This window comes from Carassius auratus, chromosome 50 (genome assembly GCF_003368295.1).
Source record: "Carassius auratus strain Wakin chromosome 50, ASM336829v1, whole genome shotgun sequence".
Lineage (NCBI taxonomy): Eukaryota > Metazoa > Chordata > Actinopteri > Cypriniformes > Cyprinidae > Carassius > Carassius auratus.
In genome coordinates this window covers 16,533,863-16,553,230 of record NC_039292.1, presented here as the reverse complement: position 1 = coordinate 16,553,230, position 19,368 = coordinate 16,533,863, and positions in this window count along the sequence as shown.

The following is a 19,368-nucleotide window of genomic DNA, read 5'->3' as shown; positions in this document are numbered from 1 at the left end:
ATACAGACTTAATAACAACAAAACTGTGTGCATTTATAAAATAAAGATAACAAACAAGGTGTGCTGTCTGCAGCGTTTGTCTGTGCTGGTCTTCATTTACAAACGCGTCATTAAAATGAACGGTAACACTTTAGAATAAGGTTCCATTAGTTAATGTTAGTTAACTACTTTCGTTAACATGAACTAAGCAAGAACAATCCTTCTACAGCATTTATAAGTCTTAGTTCATGTTAATTTCAACATTTACTAATGCATTATTTAAATCAAAAGTTGTGCTTGTTAACATTAGTTAATGCACTGTGAATTACCATGAACTAACAATGAATAACTGTATTTTCATTAAATAACATTAACGAAGATGAATAAATACAGTAATAAATGTATTATTCATTGTTTGTTCATGTTAATTAATACATTAACAAACATTAACTAATGGAACCTTATTCTAAAGTGTTACCAAATGAACTGTAACTACGTGAATACTCAACGAAGAGACATGAGAGAGATATCTATAGAAAGTCTGACATGTCTACTTTTAAACTAAACAAGTGCTGCTGAAAACAAATATTCTGTGATAAAGTAATCCATATGAAAACATTGCGATGTCCATATTTCATGTCTCTCTTCATTATCTTCTAATGTAACCACGCCCCCGTGCTGAATGCTCTATTCAGATTCTAATGTTTCCCTGAAGCGCACAGCTTGAATACGCCACACATAATGACACAACGCAGCCAGATTGTTCTTCAAGTTATTTTTATTTTACTGTTTGCTTCACGATGACAGGAATAAGACATAATTCACCCCAAAAAGATGTGATAAGGATTACCTCAGGATTTGAAATTTGGATTTCCTCAGAAAAAAAGAATGAAGAGCTTTATTCAACAGAGATCATAAACATGAGTAAGTCTCTTTTTATTCATTTAAATACTTGTACTAGTTGTACTACTTGTACATGTAAACATTTTACTAGTTAGACTTTGTCAGTGTTCGGGGCTAATCACCTGCCTTTTGGGGTTGTGAATGTGTGTTTGGATGGTTTGACAGCTCACTGCGTCTGCCTGTTTGATTTGAGTTTTCCCTGCCCTCCTTGTTTCTCCATTGTTAACCTTAATTGTTCGCCACCTGTTCTCAATTTTCTTCTAATTTTTTTCCCTTTATAATTCCCTGTGTTTCTCTGTTCGTTGCCAGACTGTTGTAACTCTTACCAATAGCTTGAGCTGATCTGTGTACTCACCTTGTCTTGTCATGTCTTTAGGCTCCTGTGTCTTTTGCTGGTTTGCTTTGCCTTTTTGTTCTCACGAATGCAGTACTCCAAGAAGATTCCAGTGCTCATGTCTCTGGTATTCGGCTGTTGAACAAGCTAAACTGTGGAACGATACTCATCTGCCTTGTCTTATCTGCTTTCAATAAAGCTCAGTGTAACCTGCAACTGAATCCAATCCCTGTTTCTACTGACAGAACAGTCTGGCCAATTATGGATTCAGCGGGATCTGATCCACTCTGCTCAGCTATCGTACAGCAAGGAGTTTTGTTGGGTCAGCTTGCCATCCAGCTCAACACCATCACGCAGGATGTGGACGCTCTTAGTGCCCGAGTCTTCTAACTCCTGACACGGGTGGATGGCCTTTGGCGAGAGGTGACGAGCAGGGGGTCCGTTCTTCACACCGGTATGTCCTACTATTCTGAACCCCATGTCAACAATCCGCCAATGGCGATCCTAATGCCTGTCAAGCCCATAGAAAATGTTCCTGTAAGTCGTGTGTTGTGGTATATTTTTATTAGTAATATTTTAATTAATCAGGTATATAATCAATGTGAAACTAGCCATTTTTGTTCCTAGGGATTATTCCATTATAATCTTATAGGTAAAGTATAGAAAGGAATTTGCCTACGTGCTGGAATGTACAAAACTGATGAGACCCCTATGGTCAGACATATATACAGGGCCTTTCTTTATAATAAATCAAGCAGGGGGCCTCTTCTCTCTATGGAGGCATTAAAATTGTAATCATAAGGAAAAGTCTGACTATGTGGAACCGCCCCATATAGTGTATATAAGGAGATACCAAATAACATTCGCGAGATCTCCTTGCAAGGAACCCTTGACTTTATTCTCCTTGAAATAAAGTCTTTTCTTGTGAGAGAAAAACCCCAGACTGAGTGTGCTTCTTCAGAGAACCGGCAGACAACACTACAGTGTTAAGTCCCACGTGGTCATTCCTGTTTAGTTTACAGACATTTTCAAGTCCCCAGAGATCACTCCTGTCATGTTCACAGATGTTGTCAAGTGTCCAGAGATCACTCCTGTCATGTCCACAGAAGTTGTCAAGTGTCCAGAGATCACTCCTGTCATGTTCACAGATGTTGTCAAGTGTCCAGAGATCATTCCTGTCATGTCCACAGCTGTTGTCAAGTGTCCAGAGATCACACCCTCAGAGGTTGCCCCTACCTACTTTGTCTGTTTGGCCATAGAGATTGTTCTGGTATTTGGCTGTCGAACAAGCTAAACTGTGGAATGGTACTTATCTGCCTTTTTTCCAAACTTAAATGACTGACTAAATGTATAATCAAGTGAAACATTATGAAGTTTCAATAACAATATACAATACTATACGATTCAAAAGCCTTATGTAAATAATATAAATGTAACAAACATTGCTGTTCTTTCAATTTATCCCCCCCCTCCCAAAAAAAAAACCCTGATAAAATATTCTCAGCTCTTTTCAACATTAATAATGAATGTTATATGAATGAATAATAACAAATGTTTTTTTTTTTGTTTTTTTTTTGTTTTTTTTTTTGTAGAAAATAAAATTGTTAAGGGGATTTCTGAAGGATTGTGTGACTGGAGTAATGATGCAAAAAAATTAGTTTAAAAGTCAGCTTTGATTGTTCCTAATAAACTGTTTAACTGCACTCGCAAATGGATATTAAATTATGTTGTGGGATTAATTAAATATATTCTAAATAAACAACAAACATAAAATTATATAAATTTATTTAGTCCTCACATTCTTCTTGTAAGTCTTCCATCTCAGATACACAGCTGACTGAAAGGCTCATTATGCAGCTCATAATGCAGCCTTTGTATTCTCAGGTGTAAATCCCAATGATATTCATGATAGTTAACGTCTACTCGCATATGACTTTTACCAACAAAAAGTGTCTTATAAAATGTAAATCAATATATTGTTTTCTGTGAGTGAGTAAACTAGATGATTTTCACCTTATTTAGAAAGAACAATTCTAGGCTATAAGATCCAGTTCTCAAAAGTCCCGGGAACCAAGTTATTTAAAATTTTTAGTTTTTCACTAACCAAGCATAAACATTTTTTTCTCAAAAACACAATCATGTACATTAGGGCTTGCATAGACTAGTCGAGTAATCGAGTGATCGACTACTTAAACCACTAGTCGGCGCTGACGGAAACAATGGACTACTCGAGCATGCGTTAACCATAATGTGTACAAAGAGTTTGCAAGTACGACGTGAATTTTAGGATTACAGTATTGTGTGTAGCTGTTACTTTCTATGACCTTATCTATGTTGCATGTAAAATTAAAATATGTACATAGGCTTACGAATACTTTATTCCGAATGGCACGGATAATGGCTTCAAAAATGAATAACAGACAAGGAATAATTCTGCCTGAATAATCGTCTGAAGCTGGCACAGTCCGGAGTTTGCTAGATAACAGGTGAGCCAAGGAATCAGCACAATATTATACATAGACCTCTAAAGTCAGAGTGTGAATTGAATGAATGTAAACTTTATGAATGAAAAGACCGCTAACACACTGCTGTTGCCTCTCTGTGCATCTCTCAGAAATCAGAGCTTGGCAAGAAAATATCACCTATAATAATACATCATACACGTTCTATTGTATACATTTCAAAGGCAATGCTTTAAACCTTAGGCTACGAATTAATGGATTAAGCACAGCACACTCACCAATCAAACAGTTGTGCTGCGCATCTCAGTCTCACAAAAACCAGTTCTTGAGAGCACGCTTATAATCAACTTAGATATGGATACATTTTCTACTTGTCCTACATGTTTGCATCTTTATCTTTCTCTGGTTTGCGCAGCACACACACATTTGTTTAGTGAAGTTCATTAAACATTAAGACTTGCTTAAAGAGTTAATGTAATGAAAATGTGCGCATTGAATTGATCCAGTTGTGTTCAAATGATCACTAAACGTTTGTCATGACATCTCTCTGCTTGCATGATAAATATTATTTTAGAAATTAATAATTATTTTACTTTGACATGGCATACTAATGAAAAAACTACATGATAACTATGAAAAAAAAGACGCAGACGCAGAACACACAGAATTCACCACAAACTGTAAACAACCCAAGATCACGGTTTACCAACCGTGACAGTACCACCCCCCCCCCCCAAGAACTCCTCTTGGAGTTCCCAGAAGGGCCTACCTGCTGATTGAATTCATCAATAAGGGAGTGATCCAATATGTCCCTAGCAGGTACCCAACTCTTCTCCTCCGGACCGTAACCTTCCCAGGCCACCAGATACTGGTACCCTACACAACACTGAAACGGAGAGAGGCCCGTAGCTGACACTGGCAACGAATTGTGGGCGTACTCCACCATAGAGAGTTGTTGACTCCAGGAAGAAGGATTCTTGGAGACCAAACATCTCAACATCCTCTCTAAATCTTGGTTGGCTCGCTCAGATTGTCCGTTGCTTTGGGGATGATAACCCGACGACAAGCTAACTGACGCTCCTAATAATTTGCAAAACTCTTTCCAAAATTTGGATATAAACTGAGATCCCCTGTCTGAAACCACGTCTAACGGGAGGCCATGAAGCCGAAAGACGTGATCTAAAAAAGTAACCGCTGTCTCCTTGGCTGTAGGTAATTTGGGCAAGGGAATGAAATGTGCCGCCTTCGAGAACCGGTCCACTACAGTCAAAACGACTGTCATGCCATTAGAGGGCGGGAGGGCGGTGACAAAATCTAGAGCGATATGTGACCAAGGTCTCGAAGGGACAGAGCGCGGTTGAAGAAGCCCATCAGGAGGTCGGTTAGATGACTTACCTCTGGCGCAAACTAAACAAGCCAAAACAAAATCGCGGACATCGCGAGCCATACGTGGCCACCACAATCGTTGTCTAACCAACCCATTAGTTCTACTTATCCCTGGATGACAAGCCATGTTGGAACAATGTCCCCACTGGACAACTTCGGACCTTAACTCTTCCGGCACAAATAAGCGGTTCGGTGGGCAACCGGATGGAGGCATTACCCCTTCTAAGGCCGTCTTGACCTTCGACTCGACCTCCCATACGAGTGCTGAGACTACTAATCTCTCAGGCAAAATACACTCGGGAGTAGCGGGATGGGCGGAGGGATCAAAAAGACGTGACAAAGAATCGGTTTAACATTCTTGGAACCCGGGCGGTACGATAGGGTAAATTCAAAACGGCCGAAAAAAAGTGCCCACCGAGCTGCCTGGAATTGAGTCTTTTAGCAGTTCTGATGTACTCTAAATTCTTGTGATCGGTCCAAACAATAAAGGGAACCCCTGAACCCTCTAACCAGTGGCGCCACTCCTCCAATGCTAATTTGACCGCCAACAACTCTCTATTGCCAATGTCATAATTACGTTCGGCAGGAGATAATCGATGAGAGAAAAATGCGCAAGGGTGTACCTTATCGTCTGAAGCAACACGTTGGGACAACACTGCTCCTACCCCCACCTCTGATGCGTCAACCTCCACCACGAACTGCCGTGTGGGATCAGGGGCGACAAGGATGGGAGCCGAAACATAATGGTTCTTGAGGTTAGAGAACGCAGCCTCAGGTGCGTCAGACCACCTGAACGGAGTACTGGGGGAGGTCAAGGCTGTCAGAGGTGAGGCTAGTTGGCTGTAATTACGAATAAAACGCCGATAGAAATTGGCGAACCCCAGAAACCGCTGTAGGGCCTTACGGGAATCTGGAGATGGCCAGTCTATCACAGCCTTTACCTTGTCAGGGTCCATTCGTATTCCCTCAGACGACACGATATACCCTAGGAAGGGGACCGACTGTGCATGGAATACGCACTTCTCCGCCTTGACAAAAAGCCCATTCTCTAATAACCTCTGGAGCACTCATCTGACATGTTGAACATGTTCCTGGAGAGATGAAGAAAAAATCAGTATGTCATCCAGGTAAACATATATAAACTGATCTACCATATCTCTCAACACGTCATTCACGAGTGCTTGAAAAACCCCGGGCGAGTTGGAGAGCCCGAACGGCATCACCAAATATTCAAAGTGCCCTCTAGGGGTATTAAAGGCAGTTTTCCATTCATCCCCCTTCCTGATGCAGACCAAATGATAAGCGTTACGTAAATCCAATTTTGTGAATACAGATGCTCCCTGCAACCTCTCGAAAGCTGAAGACATGAGTGGTAACGGATAAGTATTCTTAATAGTAATGTTGTTCAGCTCTCGGTAATCAATGCAAGGTCGGAGAGAACCATCCTTCTTACCCACAAAAAAGAACCCCGCCCCCGCTGGAGAAGAGGAAGGACGGATGAACCCAGAGGCTAAGGAATCAGAAATATATTGGCCTCCCTCTCAGGAATAGAAAGAGAGTATAACTTGCCTTTAGGTGGAGATTTACCTGACACTAAGTCTATGGCACAGTCGTAGGGACGATGCGGAGGAAGAGAAGCAGCCAGGGACTTACTGAACACTTCCTTCAGGTCCAGATACTCAACGGGCACGTTTGGCAAAGCCATGGTCTCCTTCTGTAAGACAGAAACAGGAACAACAGGACAAGCAGAAACCAGACAAGACTCATGACATCTTTCACTCCACAATGACAGTGTTAGAACCCCATTCCACTCGTGGATTATGTTTGGACAACCAGGGGTGACCTAATACAATGGGAGCAACAGGGGAGTCCATTAGGAAAAAGGATATGGTTTCTTGATGGTTGCCAGATGTGATGAGTGTGATGTGTTCAGTATGGTGGGTGACGTGAGGCAGTTCCTGGCCGTTGAGTGAGTGAAGTGACATTCAGCCAAGTATGGTGACCCATACTCAGAATTTGTGCTCTGCATTTAACCCATCCGAAATGCACACACACAGAGCAGTGAACACACACACACACACACACACTGTGAGCACACACCCGGAGCAGTGGGCAGCCATTTATGCTGCGGCGCCCGGGGAGCAGTTGGGGGTTCGATGCCTTGCTCAAGGGCACCTAAGTCGTGTTATTGAAGGTGGAGAGACAGCTGTTCGTGCACTCCCCCACCTACAATTCCGTCCGGCCTGAGACTAGAACTCACAACCCTTCGATTGGGAGTCCAACCCTCTAACCATTAGGCCACGACTTCCCAAGACTTCCCAAGACTTCCCAAGACTTCCCAAGTTGAGTGCGGTGACATGGATGGGGAGAGACACAGGAAGGACAGGAATGTTCAAGTGATGTGCCAGTGAAGAATCCATGAAGTTACCTTCGGCTCCGGAGTTCAGAAGGGCGTGACACTCGTAATGTTGATTTCTCCACCGCAGTTTCACTGGAAGGAGGGTCGATGATGTAGGTGAGGACTTCTCAGCGGAGATCCCACCCGATAGTAGCCTCAGGTTTACTACCGGGCTGGGTTCTTTAACCGGGCATGAGTAGATGTTATGGTCAGAGCCTCCACAGTATAAACATAGTCCTTGGGACCTCCGCCGTTCCCTCTCCCTCCGGGACAGCCAAGCTCGACCCACCTGCATGGGCTCGTGATTGTCGACAGAACCGACCGTGTTCTCTCGACTCAAGCGCCCCCTACCAGGAGAGAATGGAGGTCTGGAAGGACTGTGTTGGCGGCCCAGGCGATTAAACCTGGCCTCCACCCGCAACGCCAGGTCTATGAGTTTGTTGAGAGTAGGGGGCAGCTCGAGGAGGTAGATCTCCTGCTGAACACGGTCGGATAACCCATGCAGGAATCTATCCCACTGCGCCGCCTCGTTCCACTGGCACGCGGCTGCCAGGGTACGGAACTCAATGGAATACTCGGTGACAGATGAATGTCCTTGCCGGAGTTCCGAGAGGCGATGGGCGGCCTCCCTGCCAGTCGCGGCCCGGTCGAAGACTCTCTTAATTTCGTCAGATAGGAGGTGGAACGAGGCACAACACGGATGTTGATTTTCCCACACCGCCATTCCCCATAAGGCAGCCTTGCCTGATAAAAGGGTGAGCATGAACGCTACCTTGGATTCTTCTGTGGCGAAAGTGCGGGGCTGCAGGGCAAAATGCATAGAGCACTTGTTAAGGAATGTTCTGCAAAAAGTTGGCTCACCAGTAATTCTCCGGCGCCGTAAGTCCTGGGGAATCCCCGGGGGAACGGACGGCACAGGCGATGCGATGGGCGCAGTGGGAGATTTGAGCTGATGGATCCGCTGGGTGAGCTCTGACACCTGTGCCACCAGCTCTCGGACAGCGCGTCCGGTGTTAGTGATTCTCTCCTGCTGCTGATCCATGCGTTGACCACTGTGGTGCATGAAGTCGGTGAGGGTATTGGTGCTCGCTGCTTCCATATTGGTGAGATCGTTCTGTAACGGCTGGTGAAAGGACAGTCTGGAAACAATAGCGAGTTAACAAAGTTTAATGAGATGATGAGATATTGTACAAAGACACACAAAGACGATGATACGGGAACACTCCAGAGGGATCATTAAGGCGGTGAGAAGTCCAGACGGTAATGGAGTGCAGGTGAGGAGTCCGGGTGTTGACGGCGTGAGACAGCAGGAGAGAGTGGCACAGGAACTGCGGGGAACAGAGCCGAAGGTAAGTGTCCGTGGCTGAGTGATCGTGCGGAGAGTGGATGAGGTTCTGGGGAAACACAGACATCCAAACGCAAACTACACAGAAGCCAGACGGGGGTAAACACAATGACATGAAACAACGATCTCACAACCACAAGAGGTGAGACAAGCCATTATATAGGAGATGAGTAATGAGTGGCAGCTGTTGCTGATACAATTAACGGAGACGCCCACAACTAATCAGTGCAGACGCAGAACACACAGAATTCACCACAAAGTGTAAACAACCCCAGATCATGGTTTACCAACCGTGACAATAAGGCTATGAATTAATAAGCGTTTATTGATAATAAAAAAACTCTAATGTCTTTTCATTTACAGTAGCATATATATATATATATATATATATATATATATTTTTTTTTTTGTTTTTTTGTTTTTTTTTTGAGTCCTGTATGTCTTTCTAGGCCATCCTGTGTTTAACACTGCACTGAGGACACTACAAGACACAGATGATGATAAAAAAGTACTTTGAAATGAAAATTAATAATGGTAAGACAGAACTGAGTACTGTGACTGTGCCTCACTTCAAAGCGCTATGGTCTGTAATGGTCATCTGCCATGCCAGATCCATGGAGAAGGAAGGAATAAGTAAGATTTTCTAAAATTTAAATGTAAAAAAAGTGTTTGCTCAAGTATATTTTGTTGATTATGGAAGCCTCACACAAGCCTGAAAGGTGCTTAAAACTTAAAATCTTATTTGCATCCTTGAAAACTGTTCCCTAAAGACTAAATTGCAGTCTGGCAGAATTTCCTGCCCACTTCACTACCAAGAGCAAAATGAGCATTGTGAATGTAAAAGCTTCACATTACATTTATAACAACCATTTTTAATATTTGATTTATATATCAGGGCTGTTCGTGATGTTGTGACAACCTGGACTGAATTCAGCTCCAGATCCACCCTCAACACCAGATTTCTCACGCACAAGAATTGCTGTCTACTAGCATATTATGAGTTCTCTTCAGAGGTAGGTGCATGAAGATATACATATACATACACAGTATCTCACAAAAGTGAGTACACCCCTCACATTTTGGTAAATACTGTATTTTATTATATCTTTTCATGTGACAACACTGAAGTAATGACACTTGGCTCCAATGTAAAGTAGTGAGTGTACAGCTTGTATAACAGTGTAAATTTAATTTCCCCTCAAAATAACTCCACACACAGCCACTAATGTCTAAACCACTGGTCACAGAACTGAGTACACCCCTAAGTGAAAAGTCTAAATTGGGCCAAATTAGGCATTTTCTCCCCCCGGTGTCATGTGACTCGTTAGTGTTACAAGGTCTCGGGTAGGAATGGGGAGCAGGTGTGTTAAATTTGGTGTTATCGATGTCACTCTCTTATATTGGTCACTGGAGAGTAGTAGATATACTGCACCACCTGCCAAGATTTGATTGATGACTTTGACCTTTAACCAATCCCCCACATGACTGTGACATTTTGACCTTGAACTCTCCCCATTCAACCTTGACCTTTTGACCTTGTGTGTGTGTGTGTGTGTGTGTTAGACACAGCCGCTCCTGGCAGTTTTGTGAGATTCAATCCCCATCTCTTTAAACTCTTCCTTTGTGTTAAAACATGTGAGGTATTCATATGACGTGAGCATTTGTCATTTCCCCAGGATATTGATCGATGATTCATCAATATTACAGTCTCTTCTCTACTCCTTTCTTATGCTGTAGACGCATCTGTGGATTACGTGGCACAAGTATTATGGTCCATTCATGTCTCTCTCTCTCTCCCTCTCATACACGTTAACACATTCAATCGTCTCCAAGCCTTGTTTTCTTCATTCACACACAATATAAAACAAAACATTTTCAATAGTTTTAGTCATCACTAAAAATATACATTTTGCCAGGATATATATATATATATATTAGTGGTGGGCCGTTATCGGCGTTAACGTGCTACATTAACGTGAGACTCTTATCAGGCGATGAAAAAATATCGCCGTTAATCTATTCTCAAAGTTGGGTTGGGAGCTGGGTCTATACTAAGCAAGCTATGATGACTTTCACCTTGATATTTTATATAACCTAATGGCTGAGGCCAGCCTAAAAAGATGCTCAGGACAGTTGACAGGCCACTGCTGCGCATCGTCACAAAATCTTATCTTTTTCATATTTTTCACGTGTTTTTAAGGCTTACCTCTTGTCGATTGAAACATTAAAGCATCCAAACACAAGACGCGGAAAAGCTGAACAGAGCTGGTCACTCGTGCGCTGTGTTCGGTGCGGAGAGAGAGAGAGAGAGAGAGAGACGCGTATCACAGACAGCAACATTGAACCGAGCTCTCTTCTGCGAAGTTCTCCTCGAAGTCCCTCCTGCACCTGAACGAACAAATACAAATCACAGTTTGGACAAACAAAAAGATGTGAAAGAGCCCAATTCAGTACTCGCAATGTTCTGATGTTCATGCAGAGAAAGGTGTCTCAACACTTGAACATCGAATTTGCGGAAATCATGCTCGAAAGAATTGTCAGTTATTTCTTAAGTGAAAGTAAACAGTTGAGGAAAATGGGATGTGTATTATATTGGATGCGTTCATCGTCTCTTAAAGTGACCGTGCCTAATTTAGCTACCGGCTGCTGTAATGTTAATCTAAGAAAAAAAAATGAAAAAAAATATGCAACGCATACGCACTGCAGACGGAGTAAACAGGCGTAAGGTTGTTTGCACCTTGTGCGATGTGGAATTAGTCATCTTTTTCAAGCACTTTGTGATGCATTTTGGAAACGGGAGATGAGCCCCTTTTCTAATGCACAACCTAGCTTGATAAACCCCTTCTAAAAGACTTACTGTTTTTCAATTTTATTTGGGTTACACACATATTCTGAATGCCTTCGGTAGAATTCGAATTAGCCATTTTAATCTAGATTAATGGTAAATGGACTGCATTTATATAGCACTTTCAACAGACCAAATGGCCATCCAAAGCGCTTTACAATTTTGCCTCACATTTACCCATTCACACACCGACTACGGTGTCTGCCATTAAAGGCACCATCCAGCTCGTCGGGAGCAGCTGGGGTTAGGTGTCTTGCTCAAGGACACCTCGACACTTGGTCAGGTGGAGCTGGGGATTGAACCTTCCGGTTTGTAGACAACCTACATGAACCACTGAGCCACTAATCTAGATTAATTTCAAAATCACAGTGAAATTAATCTAGATTAAAAAAATTAATCTATGCCCACCACTGATATATATATATGGAGTTGTGAATGGTGTGAACCCATTTCCTTCAGCCTGTTCAATTATATTTATATATATATATATATATATATATATATATATATATATATATATATATATATATATATATATATATAAATTGAACAGGCTGAAGGAAATGGGCTATTGGGGAACCCAGACACATCATTGACACAATTCACTTCAATTCACATTAATTGTCACAAAACATTTTCTACATTATATTTAGAACCTTTTATATTTATATTCACATCATATTAATGATTATTATGTCACCCCTACCAACACAGTAAACATTCTAAAGATCATTTAGTATAACTGATCTTTTTCAAAAGCTGAATAATTATATATTTTTACTGTACACCTATTACCACACAATACTATTCTGCATGCACATACAGTTTTAATCAAATTGAGTTTTTACGCAATCTGAATTATGACTTCTCAATAAATTTAATCATAAACGACATGTACCTTGTTATATCAGTGTAATATCAGTGCTTAAAAAAGCTTAAAAAAGCTTAAAAAAGAAGAATTATATTATTTTATTACCAAAAATCTGATCATATATCATATACTATATAAAATAATATATAAAATAATATATAAAAAACTCAGACAGCTCCGTCAGGCCAAAGAAGATGCTTACAGGAAGGGGGTCAATGTCCTGCATAAACAGGCTAAATACACACAAGAAAAGGAGATCAGAATGGCAAAGAGGAATTATTCTGGAAAAATAAGGACTTCCAACGATTCAGCATCAGTGTGGAAAAGTCTGAAAGAGATTACCAACTACAAGACACCACCCCCCAGCACTGTTGAGAATCAACGACTGGCAGACGATCTGAACGAGTTTTACTGCTGGTTTGAAAGAACACCCATCACCCGCCGTGAACACCTCTCCAAACAACCGTGTAGCAGAAATGAGTCGAATCAGACAAATCAAAGAGTCTATCAGAGCTGTGTGCAATGAAACGAGAGCCGAACTCCTCAGGAAGTCATAAATCAGTTCTAGTGCCACAAGAACCAAGCAAGATAACCAACCAGCCAACTTGTTCACACAACAGCTTTCAACATTAACACCAATATAACAATTATTGACAATTTTAATTCGAAGAAGAGATTGTCAAATTTATTGTTCGTGATTGGAATGCAACGCTGGACATCACATGTAAACCCAGGAGATCAAGTTAAATACTTGCATTGACTTCCCCCCCAGCCAGTGAAACCAGACTAAAATTCCTAAGGGGGAAGGGCTTTAAACCTTTGTCTTCACAGAAAAGTCCCTTTGCCAGAGAATGGCAAAGAAACTGCTTTTTATACATTATATATGGACCAGAATGAACTCAAAAAGACTTCTAAATGAATCGTTCCATTGCTTAACTCCATATTCATTTATGTGTAACCCACACATTTGACTATCATGTATAATCACTTATTGTGTATGTCTTTTGATAACTATAGGATACATAGTCATGTCTAGTATTGACATAATCAAATTTTCTTGCTTGATATTGTCCTGACAATCATTTATTTGTAAAATATATCATAATCGTGTTATAGGAATCATGTCCAAAATTAGACCCTGTGAGGCAAGAACCACATGCTTGGTAAGATAAACAAATGATTTATGATACCCACCCCAAGACCATATCTGATTGGTCAAGGCAACATTTGAGGGGTGGCCAACAAGGAAGTTAAATACGTTGGACCCCATGAAATTTTGCTTTTAGTCTGCTTTTAGTCTAGCATTGCTTGTGCTATCAGTCATGCGGGCTTTTAGTCTGCTTTTAGTCCCTAGCTGCTGCTATTAGCCATGTCTGCTTTTAGTTCCAGCCTTGCTCGGGCTATCAGTCATGCTATTAGTCATGCCTGCTCTTAGCTTTTAGCTTTGCTACCTAGCTTTAGCTTGTAGCATCTAGCCATGCGGTTAGTCATCATTGTTCTTTGAGCGCGGTTCCAGCGTGCCTGCCTGCTGCTACTATGCCACAATGAGAAGGAACACAACCTAGTCTCGTCAAACTTTATTTCTTTTCTTTTCCGTTTGAGAGTTTCGTGTTCTGAGTTAAGTTTTGTAACGTCGAGTCTCCGACGCCTGACCTCGGATGCCCGTTCAACTTCGACCAGCGCACACGACTCTGCACTTTCAGCCAACGCCCAACAACCACAAGACGTCACTTCACTACTGAACTTCCAGCCAATCAGCGACACCGGGATACCCCTTTCAACGGGAGTCCCTTTCACAGGAAACTAAGGCAACGTATCCCCAGATATTTGTTGTGCTGGTGTATCTAATATCATTTTAGTCACATTGAGGAACTCAATGCAAGGGCTAATTACGTGATTGATGGTTGTTCATGTCTATGCAATTTAACGTATTGCTGTAAACTTGGGATTCCATATTTCCATTCTCTTAAACTCATCTTTCCCTAACTTTTGACCTTCCTGCAACTTGTGTGAATGTGTGTGTGCGTGCGTTTATGTGTTAGATTAGTTTATATGTCTTAGATTTATCTAATAAAGCCTTATTCATATTGAAAAGAGAAGTATCTTGTGTTTTGTGCTTACAAGTTAATGTCTTAAACTGCCGATCTTGTTACTGTGCTAATTAATAGTGTTTCACTATAGTTTGGATATTAGTATCCAGCGCAGATTTGATGTTAAACGGCCTGTTCACTGAACCGCAGGCGCGTCTCCGTGAACAGCCGTGAAACAGTGATTCTGTTCAAATTCCCTTTAAAATCTTAAATGATTCCCTTTGAGCTAAATTGACCTGTTTCCCTTACATTAGAATGGTGGAGAATGCGGGCAGTTTAATCTAAATTGTGAGCATAAACCAAGTTATTTAATCTTTGATTTTGCTAAAGGAATGAAAGATGAGAAGCATGCGAGACCTGAGTATGTGTGTGTGTTTGCGTGACGTAAGCAGCGCGCGCCCTCCCGCTTGAATGAAAGGAACTAGAGGAGACTTTAACTCAAGTCCGTCTCTTCAATGTTAACAGCAGTAAGTGAACTTAAAAGTAAACATCTGAGATCGTACAATAAGGTAGAAATTGAGCGTGTTCCTCATTTGTTTAATGCCTTGTTTTATAGCTGATTTGATTTCACTGCGTGTTCCAGTGTCTCAAACGCTATCTTAGTCACTGTTTGCTGAACGGAGCTAAACTGTTAGTGTTTCAAAAGGGATAAAGTGAATAAAGAATAGTTTTGAGCGGGTTCCTCAATCTATGTATCAAAGTCCCCGTATTCATATTTCATATAGTTTGATTGCCAGTGCGTGTTCCACTGCCGAATCAAATTTGATATTCGACTCCCCTAAGTTAACGTTAAACATTAGAGAACAATGTTTGCCCATTTGTATCCGTTCACAAAGTGAATGCAATCTCGCGTAACACTGCGTGTGTCCGAGAGTAATTTGAATGGGAGTGTTTTTAAAGCTTGATCAAGTAAATTTTAACTGTGTACCAACAGCGAAGGAAAACTTTTATGTTTGTGTCCAGAAAAACTGGCGCGGAGATTTAAATTGCTGAGATTGATATAATAACTCCAGCAGGAAGCTGCTATTTGAATTAAGATAAATTTAACTCTATACAAACTGAGAGTTAAGTGCCACATCGCAAAACCAACTGAAAGGCGGTGTTGTTATTTGTACAGTGTTGAAATGAGCCGACATTTCATGTAACATGCTTAACTGTATTTGCAACAATGCAACGATTCATGTGCTAATCCACTAGAATGTGTTTTGGTTGCCATAGTGACGACCGTGACCCGGAAGCCTAACGTACTTCCGGAGCAACTCTGAACTGTGCACGCGCAGCGCACAAACTCTGCGGTGTCGCTAAGCTAACGAAACCATTGCATTTACATTGAAGTCTATACTAAAGCCACTAGCCTCAAAGGTTAGCCGTTAGCATTACCATCCAGTGGTAGAATAATGTGTGTTTGGGCAACGCTGACGTGATTTAACCATTTTAAACATCTTAACTAACACTTGTTAGTCCCTTTATTTTTATCGCTCTCTTTTCTCACTAGACCACTTATTTTCATTTTACTAAAAAGGGAAATACTGACTCACAATTATTAATTGTCAAATTGAAATTTAATTGAAACATTAAATTTATTTGGAAGCATTTAAAATTTCCCTCTCAGATCATTTCATATGATCTTTTATTTCTAGTATTCTCTTTTGGGTCTAATTATTTTAGGAGTGAATAAGCCTTGAACTTTGGAAGTTAAAATAAACTTATTCTTCCTAATTTATTTATTACCCATCTGAATATATGCTATTCAGACCTTTACTTATTTGAATGTGTTTTACCCCTCTTCCTGTTTTGGTTATACACTTAACCACTATTGTTTTACTTATTGATTTCCTCTTTTTAATTTCATTTTTGCATATTTTGCCCATTTATTAATTTTTTTTTAATTTTCCTATTTCTTACCATTTCTTTTGTGTATCCTAGCCTGGGAACGACAAACCTGAGCCCTAAAAGAAGACATTGTTATCCCTCACTACGAGTTCAAATAAATTAGAAAGACAACTCTCTTTCACTTAAAGTTTATTTTGTTTGATTAGTTGTGCAGCAACTAACACAACGCTCTCCTTGTAGTTGAGATAACCGCTACTGAGACTTACCATCTCCGTCCTCTCTCTCCTTTACTTTCCTCTTCTCTTTTTACATTTGTAGGACATGTAAGAACCATCAATCAATTCTAAGTGAAGTAAATACACTATCGTGCCAAAGACGACGAATCATCCTTATGAATTTGATTGTAATTATCCTCTCATTTGTTCTTCCTAACCTCCCTACATTTGGAAACGCAATCCAAGTTTTAGCATCTCATCCAACGTTGAGATCAATTTAATAGAGATACGTGTTGAGCAACTGTCGCCTTCGCTGACTCCCTGGTGAGCGGTCCAACTGAAAGGTGTACGGTGTCAATCCTGTCAGACTAAGAAAAGAGATATCAGAATTATTATTGTATTCTTTTGTCCAAAGAAAGAAATATAATAATATTGTTTACGTTTTTGATAACATTTAATTGGAAAAAAAATAATAATTTTCCTCATTTGAAAAACATACATTTTGCTTGTCATTTGAATTTGTTTTTCACCTCTGTCTCTCTTTTCCTCTTCCTCATTAGAGTGACAAAGTCTTCGCATCTCTAGTCTACTTAGACACCCTGAGACCAACACAGTCATCACCACATTTCACTAGTGGTTCACAATCACTGATACAACACTTAGTTGTACCCACGTCCCACGTCCAAGAACTGGCATATGACGAAAGGAGCGAAGGGCCACAACCCAAAACCTCACCTGCCTTCGCCACACAACCCTTTCCTGCCAACGAAAGAAAACCTCCCGTCCAAGGCCTTGAAGCTGCACACAGGATGACAATCAAAGACCTCAACAAGCTGTCTAAAAACATCAGCAGGTTCAACCCGAACTCCACAGAGAGCCCCGACATCCAAGCTTACCTGCGAGATATCGAATTTCACCTGGAAGTGAGACCTCATGTGACTGACAGAGACTGGTTATGCCTCCTTAGAGCCACGTCCAGTCCCGAGGTACGAAACTTTCTAGATCGACAGCCCAGTCAAACCAAGTCAAACTACCAGCGACTTCGTGAGGTCCTGATTAAAGAGTTTACAGACCCAGAGTCTGAACATGGACTGTTAACTGCCTTGGAAACCAAACAAGGTCGTCAAGAGACTCCACAAGCTTATTACAACCGACTCCGACAAGCCTACTTTGGTGCACACAACAGCCCTGACCTTGAAGAGGATGTGAACTTCAAAACCCTCTTCCAAAAAAATCTGCACCCCGGAGTCAGTCACCATCTAGGTGTCATGGCCTGTCCGAACTCCATGACCATCCAACAGTTGCGTGACCTAACACAGAAGGCCTATAACAAGCAGAAGTTGGCCTCAAAGAAAAGTAACAAAACATCCACACTCTTGAACTCTGTCAACAAAGACTCAAGCCTTGCACTGGACGACACCCAGTGGCATCACAACACCAGAGTCTTCCATCAAGAGCACAGAGAACGTGACGCCCATATCCACGACCGCTTTCAGCCCAACTGCTGGAAAAATCCATGGGACCAGCCACGCTTCTCAAGAAACCAAAAGGATAAGAACATCTGGAAACCTAACCAGATATCCAAAGGTGATCAGCTGACTCATCCAAGAGCAACTCGTGTGGGTAAGCGACAACAAAACCCACCTCAGCACCACTCAGACATGCACAGTGCTGAGTATGCACAAGAACATAACCGCTTACCATTAGAAGACACGGAACAAGTCATGGAACAACTAAGAGAGTTCCTTCAAGACAATTTACATGCAGGTGACCACAAATTTGAGTCATGCTCGCTGTGACCAGCGACCGAACGGAAGGCCAGTGATCACCTGGTGCACCACATCAGAGATGACAAGCACCTGTTCAACAATGACCCAGAACGAACAAGTCTTTCACGGCCAACTGTTGATGAAAAATCTGAGGTACTAAAGGACATCACCTCAGACACCTAACACAGTCACTAACAAACTGTCAAATTAACTCCAACTCCAGGTACCAAACTCCCTGTCTGTGCAACAGCAACCACCAGAGCACAGAAGGTCAGAAAGTCTGCTACAGCCAGAAGGCATCACAAGAAGAATGCAACATAGGAGACAAAGTTTTGCAACTCAGCTTCACACAGCCATGCCAAACTGCCTCCGACTGCGTGCTAAAGAACTTCCTGCCTTGCTGGACTGACCCCTCATTAGACCATGGACACACCCTCATCCAAGCCAAGGATGCAGAGAGCCAGTCTTCAGTGACATGCTAGAAAAAGGGGGAGACAACACAGACTTGAACAGATCTGACCACACATGCACTACACCAGTAACACACAACATTACCTACACCCAGAGGTAAACACATCTACTGATAACACAGTCAACAAACATATTCTTCCCACAGGTAAAATATCCAACTTTTAGCGTAACAAAGTTACACATACCCACCATGAAGAAACGTGCAGCCATCCTCACAATAGGTAAAACACCTTCAGGTTCACGACACACTAGCTGCACCTGACATCCTAGCTCAATAGTAGTTGTAACACATGCTAGGAAAACCCACAGCAGCCTTGTTTTGTTTTGTTCTTCTTTTACCTATCCTTCTCCTTCCCCTCTTTCCTGAGTAGGTGAAACGCCTAGACACCCTGCGAGGGTCGAAGGTCTGATATTAGGATTGACTCGCAACACCTAATATCCGCCAGCCACTCTAAACTGAATGGAAG